General features: G+C 42.6%; 1 pseudogene; it reads right to left on the reverse strand.

Annotated features, from left to right (window-relative positions):
- Window positions 1-7,654: 7,654 nt before the first annotated feature.
- On the reverse strand, window positions 7,655-9,996 carry LOC103729439 (annotated as a pseudogene).
- Between the last annotated feature and the right edge of the window lie 3,259 nt (window positions 9,997-13,255).

Here is a 13,255-nt window from a genome sequence, read left to right on the forward strand (position 1 = left end):
GTAAGCTATTGGGGGGTAGGGGAGGGGTACAGAATGCTTTTCCATGTGGAGATTTTTCCCTCTGCGCATCAATATACTCGTGTACACTGTCTGTAAATCTCGTAGAGAAATAAGTAGCTCAGCATTTGGCATTGAGAAGTCTCCAGTTCCCTTGGGTAGAGAGCTGGACGCTCAGCAAAGGCAATGCATTCCTTATGAGCTTGCGGCAGAACATAAAACCGTCACCATTTGTGAGAGCAGCATGCTGGCCCCAGAGCAAACACTGACGACGGTGTCAGTCTGTAAAAAGCTCATTTGCTGGAGTCTCTTCTCAGAAGAGTCGAGTCATTTTAAATTCTGATGCAGCCCTTCTTCCATAGCTGAGCTGAAGAGGAGGAAATGGGAGGTTGACAATGGAAGCTCTAAAAAGAAGGCATCAGAAGGCTGCCCTCCCCTCCCGTGTGTGCTGATGTGAATTGTAGTTACCCTCTGTCTTCCTTGATAACATAGGAATCACGCATAGAAATAGCGCTCCCCTGGGCATGGGCTCCTTGCTTGGATGCTATTATCTGGTCTCAAACTGAGAAAGTACAGCTTGTCTTAAGCCACACTCTTTACCTTAAGCACAGACTTCCTTCTTGGGTCTTTTAAACCCCTTGTTAAACACGTTTGCCTTCACAGTGCTTTCAAGGTTCTGTGAGCTCTTTTTAAAATATTTTATTTGCTATTTTAATTTTACATGTATGGCTGTATTGTCTCCATGTGTGTAAATGCACCTGAGTTGTGCAATGCCTGTGGAGGTCAGAAGAGGACATGGGATTCCTTGGGACTGGAGTTAAGGACAGTTTTAGCTGTGGATGCTAGGAATTGAACTCAGGTCCTCTACAAGAGCAGCCAGCTCGGCAGTTAAATCATATACAAATGGCATAAATAATAGTGCTTTTCTATGCAATGTCTTCCAAAGAATTCCTCTCTCTCATAGAGCATAAAACCCAAATTCTTGACACCAGCCTTGACACCTGTCTCTGAGTTTCTGATTCCCTTATCCTTCCCCATTGTACTGTTCATACCTTAATAGTCTATAGATAGTTATGTTTTAGTTATCCTCTGATTGTCCTAGCTAAAGTGTCAGCTACTTGAAGTCGAGAATTTTGGTTAGTTTCTGTTTGTTCCTTCTTTAGCTCTAGAAAGGAGCCTGAGACAAAGTGCAGTCAGTAAGGAACTATAACAAATTAATGAGTTCAGCTTTACCTATGCCCACAATCTAGCATAAGATAATTCTCTATATAATAGATTGAGGTTGAGAAATTACCTATGTATGTGTGTTGAAGTCATTCCTGCATCCATCTTGCTGTCAGTTCCCTCCTCCTCCCTTGGAAGCAATCACAATCATGAATTTAGCACTTACTTCCATGTTCCCCTTTATCATACATGTGCATGTAGCCTCAAGCAACACATAACATTGAGGTACTGTACCTATACTCTGCCATCGTGTAGCCTAAGATGGCGTAGCCCTGTACAGTATCATGACAAAGTGTTAACACAATGCAGGATGATTGCCTAGAACAGGAGTTCTCCAATTCAAATGCGTAGCAGACTCGCAAGTGCAGCCTTAAAACAGTCCAGAGTCCACCCCTCAAGTGAATTTTATCTAAACATTTCTGAGCATGGGACCTTGACAGTATTTCCTTACAATTCCCAAGTGCTTCCAGTGGAAAGGTAGGATTACCTGCAATCAAGTTTAGTGGTCAAGGGTCTGATTCAGGACTCAGCCTCCTGGGTTTTGACTCATCTCCAAATCTCTCCCGATGCCATAATCAGTCACCCCAAAGGAGCCGTGCACAGAACCTCCTCTCAAGGATGCTGATCGAATTCAGTGTGATCCCTCCAACTAACACTGAAGCATTTTTTTCCAAATTACTCATCACTCAGTTACTTTAATGTGACTTTCCACCTAAGTCCTTGACAATCCTCCGAACTAGTCAGTTCCTTACTTCATTAACTTTTTGAACTTGCAAAGTTTATTGGACTGCATACAGAACAATGGCGCACAATGGCTGATGTACACATCCATGTAATCAACATCTGGATCAAGAAACAACATCAGCCAGGTGTGCTGGCCTGTAATCTTAGCCCTCGGAGGCTGAGGTAAGATGACCTCAAGACTGAGAATTGCCTAGGTTATATAGTGAGTTCAAGAGTAGCCTGGGCAAATTAGCAAGACCCTAGCTAACACAAAAATAACAATAGTATAGAAAGTGTGGGGAAAGGGGAGGGAAGGGACAGAAAAGAAGAAGCACCACCATTCCCCAGAAGATCTTCTCAGTCATTTACAGGCTCGACCTCCACAATGGTATAATCTTTAGCATGTATAATGGATTGATTTGGCCTGTTTTTACATTCCTACAATATAGACTCTTTTTCTTGTTTTTTTCACTTGACATACTATAAAATACATTACTCTCTAATGTGTTTTAGATTGGCCTTTTTAAAGTATGAAAACCCTACAGAAAGCACTAATTATAAAAAATGCATTTGACTCAGTGCATAGAACAATCAGAGAAACAATGTCAAAGCTCCTTTAGTTTATTTTTACAAAGCAAGTACCTATTTTTCTTCAAGGAACAGAGAAACCTTTGCATTGTCTATTTTATTAGCTCATCCATAGACTTGTCAGTATGCTTGTGCATAATGTATATTGCTTAGGAACAGCATGAATATAGATTATTTGCAAAGGTGTTGCTAGAAAGGCAGGTAAGACAGGCTCTATTTCCTGTTAGCAAACTGTAGTAGACCATAGCTAAGATTCATTTTGATTCCATCTGGAAGTGTATGGTTTAAGGGAGTATACGTGAGCTCAGTATGAGTTCATATAACTTTAGGCGAATAAAAAATTAGTCTGAAATAGCTCTTGATTAATCTGTTCAAGAACTGTTTTGTATTAGAAAAGACTGCTGTGCAGAAGCAAATCTAGTGTCTGCTCTAATGATCTCACAGTCTAGTGAGAGGTAGACATTCATCGATGAATCATGGACATAAATTTGAACATGCTGGGGATTGTGAGGAAGCACACACAGTCCCATGAGAGCATTGCAGTGGAAAACTGGTTAGTGGGGAGATGAGGAAGAGACTCCCCAAGGGAATTCATGGCAGAGTCAGTGTTTATATGCAGGATAACCCACGAATGGTATTAGAATTGAAAAGAGCCTCAGAAATTACAAGCTACACACACAGAAAATTATTCTAACACCTCAGGGTTCTGTCCCAAACATTGCCCACCGTCACTGTCATCCAACACACATATGCCCACATGCACACATACTGGAGCACACACACTGACTGCAATACAGTGTTAACGTAATCCAAAAGCATCAGCTGAGATTTCCTTGTTTTAGGAATAAGCTCTGGAAATTCTCTGTGCACCAAAAATAGATCAAGGCCCCACATTTTATACTGTCATGCCTCACGTTTCTTCACAGCCTGAGTAGATGATTCCTCCTTTGCCCTGCACATAAAAAATGTATGAACATTGCCCTTAATGCACTTATTTTGTGTAATAACTTTCACTGTTTTTTATCTTTCAACACAAAAGCACTCAAAAGGCTACAAGGGCAGGAGGTCTGCCTTCAGTTCCTGTTGGTGAAGATCCATCGACCCTACGCTAGTCTCCACTGTTGTTGTCCTTCACAGCAACAGAACCAGCTTCTTGGGCCTTCCATTGTGGACTAGAGACAAGAGGCCCTCCAGGAATCTTCTAGGACTTCATAACCAGATTAGGATTGCTGACGCATGGACTGGGACTGATACATACATATACATATATAATATATATATATAATATATGTCAGTTCTGAACGTGTGTGTGTGTGTGTGTGTGTGTGTGTGTGTGTGTGTGTGTTCTGTTCCTTTATTACCAATGGGGAAAAGACACAGGTTTCCTGTGTTAGGGATAAAAGCCCCCCAAGCTTCCGCTTCCCTCGTGCACTCGCTGAATCTTCTTAACCATGCAAGACATCCTTTTGCGAAAGTAAAATCTGCCTTGCGGAGTTACTTTTGTTTTGTTCATGTGGAGTTCTTTATGCGGTATTGATAGGGTCCTTGGACCTCAGATTTTATTTCTAACAAAAGGACGTTTGAAACTTGGCTGTTTGCAGATAAATGCAGACCTGCTGACTCATTGAATAACCTAGGTGCCACAGCAGAACAAGCCTTCAGGTGGTTCTGGCTCCAGAGGTGCAAAGTCACTCTGTATTTCTCTCCATCCCTGTTTTATTTCACTAATACACATTCATGGAAGTGAGATTATGACCTGAAAACTCATGAGCATCTGTAAGTACTTGGAGCATTTATTCATAAAGTATAAAAAGAAAATGTTCATTGACTGCCTGCCCATGTCAAGTTCTAGGCACAACGCTGAAAACACCAAGAGAACAAAATTAATTCTTTTCCCTCCTGGACTTTATATTCTAGCATGGGATAAACATGAAAGAGAAGAGATCATGGAGACAACAGCAGGGAGATAAAACAGAGAGTTGTTGGAAGTGACCTGCCTCAAAGAAGGTGGTAGAAGGGAAATCAGTTAAGAGGCATCAATTGACCCCAGACAAGGATAACCTTGAGGAAGAGGAAAGTAGACTGTAAAGTTCTGAGTGACAAGTGCCTGCTGTATTAGAAGGTAGAGAAGGCCTGTGTTCTTAGGCATTATAATTCAGGGGTTCCCAGTGTGGGTGTAGAGAGGCAGCTTGTCACTTAAGCATTCCAGGATGCTTGGCCATCATCTGACTTTCTTCATCTGTAAAATGGGATAATCAGCCTCATAGGGATATAATAAAGACTAAATTATTATAGGCTGATCGATCATATTTGAACATATTTAGGGCTCTCTAAATATCACTGGGTTGCTCATGGCATTGTTTTTCAAAAACAAAACAAAATACCCAACCCAGACAATAAAAAGAATATGTTGTGTCTTGTGGCAGAACACTCCAAGTGAGTCTGACTTTGATCCAGATGATCCCAGTGGACTCTGCCTCTAACTCCTGTGTTCTCTCTGTAACATCTGCATTTTCATTACACTGGTCCTGTCCTGAAGACAAAGATGGCTGCGCCAGTCCCAGACCTTATATTGCACATCCTGCAGACATTCCGAGTCTCATAGCCAGACTCCATTCTATCCAGCGAGAGAAAGTACACACAAGCAATTCTTGTAGAAGCTCTGAGAGACTACTGATTGGCTGAGGCTACATGCCCACCCTGAACCAATCACTGCATCCAGAAGGCAGCAGGTGCTTATAAATGAAACTTAGGTCATGTGCTGCTAGGGTGGCTGTGGGGTCATATTTTTTAAGATCCTGCTGATTGATCTCCCATGAAAACAGGGAGCTACTGAGCTCCCTGAGAGGACAGAGGGGGAAGCATGCTAAAAGTGAAGCCACAGGTCTAGGTTATAATTTTGCTATCATTTTAATTATATACTAACACATTGGGTCCCAGCAAATGGAAATACCGAAGCTGTAACTTTGATTCGTTGTTAGAACTAAGAATTGCATGTACTGAGTCACAGAATATCAATTTCTTCACCCAAAATTTATTTTTTCAATAAATTTATTGAACTCTTTTGGAGAAGACAGTAGAAATAAGTAGAATGTTCCCTAGTCTAGTGAGAGTTAAGTGTGAATTTTGTAGTTTTATCGAGCAGATGGTCTTTATATCAGGGTGCGATAAAGTGTGGTACAGTCTACTTATTTGCCCATGAGTCTTTACAATTGTTTTGTTTTATATTATGGCAGAAACTAAAATGAAATATCAAAACTAGGAAAAACTACATTTTTAAGTTTTTTATTTTAACCTTACAGTCTATACTGGATCCTACTAGGAACGTTCCCATTATTTCCTTTTAATCTTTTCTCTTTTATTTTAACATTTTATTTATTCTTTTTTTATGTGTATGAGTGTATCGCCTGCATGTGTGTAAGTGCACCTGTGTCGTCCAATGCCCACGGAGGTCAGGAGAAGGATCCCCTGGAACTGGAGTTGGAATGGTTGTTAGCCACTAGGTGGGGGCTGGGAATTGAACCCAGGTCCTCTGCAAGAGCAGTCAGTGCTCTTAACCGCTGAGCCAGCTCTCTAGCCCCCTTTTAATCTCATTTGGCAGTTTCTATAAGCACTTGTTATAAGAAATGTTAAAATGTACGCACAAAGCAATGCTGCATGGAAATGTAATTTATTTGTTAAGAGTAAAAAAAAAGGTAAAACAGAGATTTATAGCATCCCTTGGGGAAAAGTGTTTGCTTTAATAAGAATCGTTGTAATTAACTAGCAAAAATCAATCATAGCCAATTCCAAGAAGTGGAAAAAGATATCAATCATAGCAAATAAAATATGTAATTTGTTGCCTGAAACCCAGATTTAACGTTCTCTGTTCTTTTAGAGCGGAGTTCACTGGTTGGACATGTGTTCCGCTTGTGTTTTACAGAAATAGTCTTTTTGATTCCTGTTGAAATATACTGCTCCTTCTAAGGACTGAGAATGGTGGCTCATTTTGCTGTAAGTTTCCAACACAGATTTTCACTGTCACTGAAGGAAGGGCCAACAATTATGGCGATGAAAGTGATAAAGTGTCTCTTTTGACCCTGGCTATAATTTTGAGGGGAGAGAAATAAATTTCTTCTTGAAACTAGGAGAAATGATGAACCTGATTTGGCTTGGCTCTTCTCTGTCACTGGACTGCATGCGTGCGCGCGCACACACACACACACACACACACACGAACACACACGCACGCACACACAGATCTTTTCAGAATCACTGGCTTGGCAACCACACAATCACCACTCGTGAAACAACTCTCAAGTCACATTGAAACATGATTTTTTTTAAACCAACTGCAATATTTATTGGGTGATGACATAATACTCCTAGGAATCAGTAAACTGTGTCCAATTAGGGACACAGATTAGAGAGAAGCACACAGAATTAAACGGCAGACCCAGGAAACTTCAATCTTCCCTGTTTTGCCCGCTTTCCTTCACATGTACACAGACGAATGAATGCAGTTTGCAACCTGCAATGAAGTTACAAGCACCCATCTCTGCAGCCCAGAGTCTTAACTCCAAATGTTTGCTCCGCAGTGTGTACACAAGCAGTTTTTCACCGCACAGTTACTAAAATGTACTTTTCCTATGAGGAACCAGCAATGTAGGTTTTGTATTTATTTCCTCTTGAAGAACTATTTCATCTCTGATAACTGGCTCATTTTTAATTATTTATCAAAAACTAAAGGGGAGGGGAGGAAAGTGTGACAAAGTAAAAAATTTATTTATTTGCGGAAAGATAAAATTCATTTTCACAGATTTACAGTGTTCCTGGTGCAGGGTTAACCCTACAGGCATCAGACCATCCAGCCCAGCATCCTTATCTCAGAAATCAGCACTAATTCAGATGAACTGGTTGTGTGTATTTCCTTAGATAAAGCAGCAGTCTTTTCAACGAAACGATTTCGATTTGAAGTTAGAGGCCAGCATGAGATGTGCTGTGCAGACCAGGCAGTTCCTTTCTCCAGACCCACTTTTGCAGAGGGACAAAGTTTCTCTCTACAGAACACTAGAGAGGCTGGAAGTTAGTGAGAGTCAGTGTTCTAGGAAGCAGCATCAGGCATGCACACGCACAGAGCACGCTACAGCAGGTCCATGCGGTGGTAATACAGGAAGTAGGCTGTGCGTTCAGCAGTTGCCTTCTTCACCTGGTACTGGTTAATCACCTTGACCATCTGGTCATCGCTGTGCAGCTTTGAGGCCAATCTGGAAGACAACTGTAGTGTAATGGACGCCTGTTGTGCACTGTTGCCGTGATGGTAGACCACTGCAAATGGCCTATAGAGTCTGTGGCATTTAAAATTCTTATTTTCAACCCCTGGAGAAAGCAGTTCTCTGCTGATCTCTGGGTCCAAGGGATAGTTGATGTTTTTGACCCGCTTCTGAGAGCCACCAGTTTTCTCATAGACAAAGCCCTTCAGATGAAACACGAGGACGGGAGGCAGCTTTTTCAATCACTCCTGACTGATCTCAACCTCCTGCTTCGTTTTTGTGGTATAACCCTGGACAGAGTCTCTCACCACCAAGTTTCCCAAGGCATCCTGGATGGTGCATATCTTGTCAGACTGGTTATCCAGCTGCAATGTGAAAAATGGCTGCAAAGTGGCAGATTATTTTCTACTCTTCTGGTAAACCACAGACCTGATGTGTCCACTGAAGAGGCCAGTGACCGGAGTCCTAAAGAAATCTGCCTGTTGGGTGACAGACATCTTGTTCCTGGGACCCACTTGTTCCCACTCATCCTCACTCCTGTCCCGTGGCTCTTCCAGCTCTTCGTCCTCTACCAAGTGACTCCTGGGTCCATTGGAAATAGTAAGTTTTTAGTTTCTGGGTGAGAGGGGCTTCTTCAGGCTCGGCATCTCTTAGTGAAGTCTATTGAGAATGAAGCCTAGGTATTCCTCAGCGTCTTCCTGTCTGCCCTTTTCAGATAGGCTCTACTTGATGACCGTCAGGAGTCTGTGAATGTATGTGGGTTCAAAGGCAGCTCCTGGGCTGATGTCCCTCAGGATTTTATCCCCAAGAGCTTGGAGGGGCTTGGGAGGTACAGGCATATTAATAAACTCCTTCATCAGCCAAACAAAACTGTATCATGGATGTTGATGTGCAAGGCCTTTGCACTTTCGAGTACAGAAGAATGAACTTCATCAGGTGGTAAATTGGAGGGCAAGCCTCCAGTGCCTGCAGCGTAGCATCAATGTAGCACCAGTTTCCTTTATTGATCAGCCCTCGGGGTTGCAAGGACACTGGCTTATGTATTAGGGTTACATTCTCCAGGAGTTCTGCAATCTTTATGGCTACTGGATCCTCTGAATCTGGAACAAGCCCTTCTTTGACTTCCACCTGCTTTTCAGAGGCCAGGGGAGATGGGACAGGAGGGGAACACTTAGTTTCTACATATGCCGTGGGCGAGGAGGAGGAAGGTTGAGAATCATGGAAGAGGCTAGCCCAGGACTTGGAGGGCTGGATAATGGGATTGGCGCCAGACAGAGAAACTGCGCTTTTGGCAGGAGGAGAATGGTTCTCAGGCTTAGACCGGTCCGAGTCTATGTTTTCCACCGTGTACAGCTCCACCCCATTGGCAGCTGTGTCCTCGCTCAAGGGTTCAAATATTTGTCCCTTACCAACTGCAAGATTCTCAGTAGTTTCAGCGCCAGGGTAGCGCTGTGTCCCAGCTGTCCTTAGCGGGCTGTCCTCGGGGAGGCAGGGTTGCTCGAAGTCAGCCTTTGGGTAGCCCCACAGTCAGCATCACCATCCAGCGCTCTGGGGAAAGGGGCATCCAGTATGGGGTCGCTGATGAAGTCCACGGAGTTCCAAGGGCTGTTACAAGTCCTGGGTGGGCCTGAGGGAAGTGCATCAGCCATGAACTCTGGATCATCCATGCCCACACTGATCATGACCACCAGTCACCGCCATCCTTCAGGTAGCTGTAATACCCAAGGGGCCACTTCTTCTACTTCTTCCATTCCCTCTATCCAGGACCACCAACACCGTCATCATTCTCCAGGGCCTCAGCCTCCTCCTTAGAGCTGCTCTCCAAAACAAGGGCAGAGCTTGGGTACTGGAGGTCAAGGGAGCTGTAGCTCACATCTTTGCCTAGACCAACCGGGGTCTTTTTGGAAGCTGTACAACCAAGAGTAAATCCAGGGGCCTGAGGGTTCAGTGTGCTTGAAATACTGTAGCTGGGGGTTCTCGGCAAAGTGTCACTGGATTCGATTACTTCATTAACACCAAACTCAATCCATCTGGCAAACTGTCCATGAGGCAGTCCATCTACCATGGGTGTGCTGTACAGAGCTGCCCCACTGTAGGGAGGGAGCTCCACTGAAGAACCCGGAGTCACAAAGGACTGATTGAATTCATCGGGGCTGATACTGAGGGTTGCAGAGGCAAAACCACTCCCATTGTCCAATCTCACCGGGAGCATTGACTAGATGATTTCCTTGAGAGCAAAAATGGAGTCAGGAGCTTGAGGCACGGCTTTCTCTTCTCTCCCTGCCAAATAGCTACCATCATCTTCTAACTGGACTTGGACTTCAGCAAATCAAAAGACCCTGGGGGCTGGGGATGAAGCCTAGTTGGTAAAGTGCTGGCCTAGCCTGCATAAAGCCTGGGTTCATGGTAGGGTGGTGCCTGTAATCCCAGTACCTGGGAGGTAAAGTGAGAAGATCAGAAATTCAAGTTCAAGGTAATTTTTGGCTTTGTCAGGAGTTTGAGGGTCAGTTTTATCCATCCGCTTGTTGATGGGCAGCTAGGGTGGTACTCTATCTGGGCTACTGTGAAAAATGCAGCAATACCCATGGATGTGCAAGAATCTCTGTGAAATGTTGATTTAGAATCATCTGGCTATATACCTAGGAGTGTTATAGCTGGATCATATGGTAGCTCTATTTTTAGTTTTTTGAGGCATATCTCTACTGATTGCCATAGTGCCTGGACCAGTTTCCATCTCACCAATGGTGTATAAAATTCCTCTTCATTCTTATCTTATTGGTATTTGATTTTCTTGACAATAGGTTTTTTGTTTTTTTGTTTTGTTTTGTTTTGTTTTTGTCTTTTTGAAACAGGATCACCCTGTAACCCCAGTTGACCTGAAACTCACTTATGGAGGCCAGGCTAGCCTCCTCCTCACAGAGGTCCACCTACCTCTGCCTCCTGAGTGCTGGGATTAAAGGGGGTGCACCACCATGCCTGGCTTGACAAATTATTCTGACTGGTGTGAAATAGGATCTTAAAGTAGCTTTAATTTCCCTGATGGTTAATGATGTTGAAGTTTTTTTCAACTATTTATTGGCTATTTGTATTTCTTTTTAATTTTTAAAATTCTTTGAAATTTCATATGGTACACAGTGAAATATTATATGTACGTACTCAACCCATTTCCCCCCTCCAATCTCCCCAGATCTCTCTTCATACCATCCTTCTTCCAAATTCATGTTCTCTATTTATTGTTTTTTCTAATAATCCACTAAGTCCATTTAGTTCTGCAGATATGTAAATAGGTATGGGGCCATCCACTGGAGCATGGGAATCCTACCAGTGGCCAAATCCCTAAGAAGATCAATCTCCCTCCCCCAATAGACATCAACTGCCAACAGCTTTCTCAGGTAGGGGTGAGGCTTTGTGACTGGGTAAGGGTGAGGTTTTGTGAGGTTCCCCATCTATGCTGAAATTTGGTCTGGGTTAATCTTGTACAGCTCTGGTGCAGGGGAACATAACTGTTGTGAGTTCATGAATGCAATAGCCATATCATGCCCCAAAGACAGCATTTCATAACACTCTTCCCCATCCTCTGGCTCAGTCAGTCTTTCCACCTTCTCATCCACAATGCTCCTGGAGCTTTGGGAGGGGTAGGGGCATTGATATAGATCTTCTATTTAGAGATAAGCTCCCACAGTTGCTTATTCTCAACACTCTGAGCCGTTATGAGTCTGCATTGACTGCTCTGCCTACTTCTGAAAGAAGCTTCTCTGACCACGGTCGAAAGCAGCCCAGGTCTATGGGTATAAATTGACAACATGATAATTTAGCAAAGTAACAATAGTAGGCTCCACACCTGGGCCTATGAATTCCCCAGCTATGGGCTTTTGAGGAGGTTTACAGTACCAGGCATGACATTCCGTCCCATGGAGCAGGCCTTTAAACCCAATCAGTTGGTTACTTTACAACAATCAAGCCACTGTTGTACCAGTGGGCACATTTCACCTGTCAGTTCATTATTGTAGCACACAGGGTCCAACACTGAGTATGACCATTAATGTCTTTTCTCCTCCTGCAACCTGCATATACTACCTTTCAGCACTGTGAAAGCTAGCCAGCAGAGAGGAAATTTCCCCCTTGGTTTGAGATGGGTTTCTCTATGTCTATAGCAAAAGTGTGTGGTGTCTTCAGCAATGAGATTTTATCATGTAGGTATGGTGAGTAACCAAGGACAATAGCAACAGCCTGTGTTGTTTTGGAGACCTCTGGGACCTCTCTGACCAGTAATACATAGGGAGGCATCCCATGTCTGACACTGTAATTTTTGGTTAATTACCTGTCTTCTAGAAACAGCATTGGCTACCTATGGAGGGCATCTCCAAAACCTTCCTGAATACCAGTGACAAACTTACTGAAAAAGAAATCAAGGAACCAATTCTATTTACAATTGACTCAAATAAATAAATAAATAAATAAATAAATAAATAAATAAATAACCTAAGAATAAACCTAACCAAGGAAACAAAATACCTTTACAATGAAACTTCAAGACACTGAAGATGGGTTTCATTACATTTTCTTACATGTAGATCATTGTACTTTGGTCATGTTTATTTCATCACCATCCTTTGTCCTTTGCCCTTTCTCTGGTCCCCTTTCTCCCTCCAAATAGTCCCATTTCTGCTTTTATGTTACACACACACACGCACACATGCACACGCACACACACACACAGGTTCCCCATGTAAGAGAAAACTTACGATATTTGGGTACTCCCCTCTAACTTCTCCTGTTTCCCTTACTTCACTCCCTTTAAATCTCCTACATCTCATGGTCCCCTTATACTTTCACATCCTATATTGACACATAAGTAATATAGCTAAATCTAGATTTCACATATTACAGAAAACATGGATTTTTTTTTCTTTCCAAGTCTGGCTTATTTCACTTAACAGTTTTATCAATTTTCCAGCAAATGGCATAATTTTTTAAATGCTGAACTAAACTTCTATATAATAGAGGTGTATACACACACACACACACACACACACACACACACACACATACACACGACTGCAGATGTTGGGACTTGTCAGCCTCATCATTATAAGAGCAAGTGTTTTATAGTAAATCTCTCTCCATGCATTAAAGATATAGCTAGGTAGTCATGCACATATGCATAGAGGTGTATACACACACACACACACACACACACACACACACACATACACACACACATACACACGCACGAAAGTAATGTTCCATATGCAGTTTTTAATCTATAGTTGTCTTATAAAAATTTAGTCATACTTAAAAAGAGTATTTTGGCAAGGGATTTTTGCTGGTGGTAATGGCAGTGTGGTAGTTGGTTTGTTTTAATGTTAATTTTTTTGGTTGGTTGGTTGGTTGATTGGCTGGCTGGCTGGTTGGTTGGTTGGTTGGTGGTGTTGAAAGTAATGTTCCATATGCAGTTTTTAATCTATAGT

Source organism: Nannospalax galili, unplaced genomic scaffold (genome assembly GCF_000622305.1).
Source record: "Nannospalax galili isolate Female #2095 unplaced genomic scaffold, S.galili_v1.0 scaffold91, whole genome shotgun sequence".
Lineage (NCBI taxonomy): Eukaryota > Metazoa > Chordata > Mammalia > Rodentia > Spalacidae > Nannospalax > Nannospalax galili.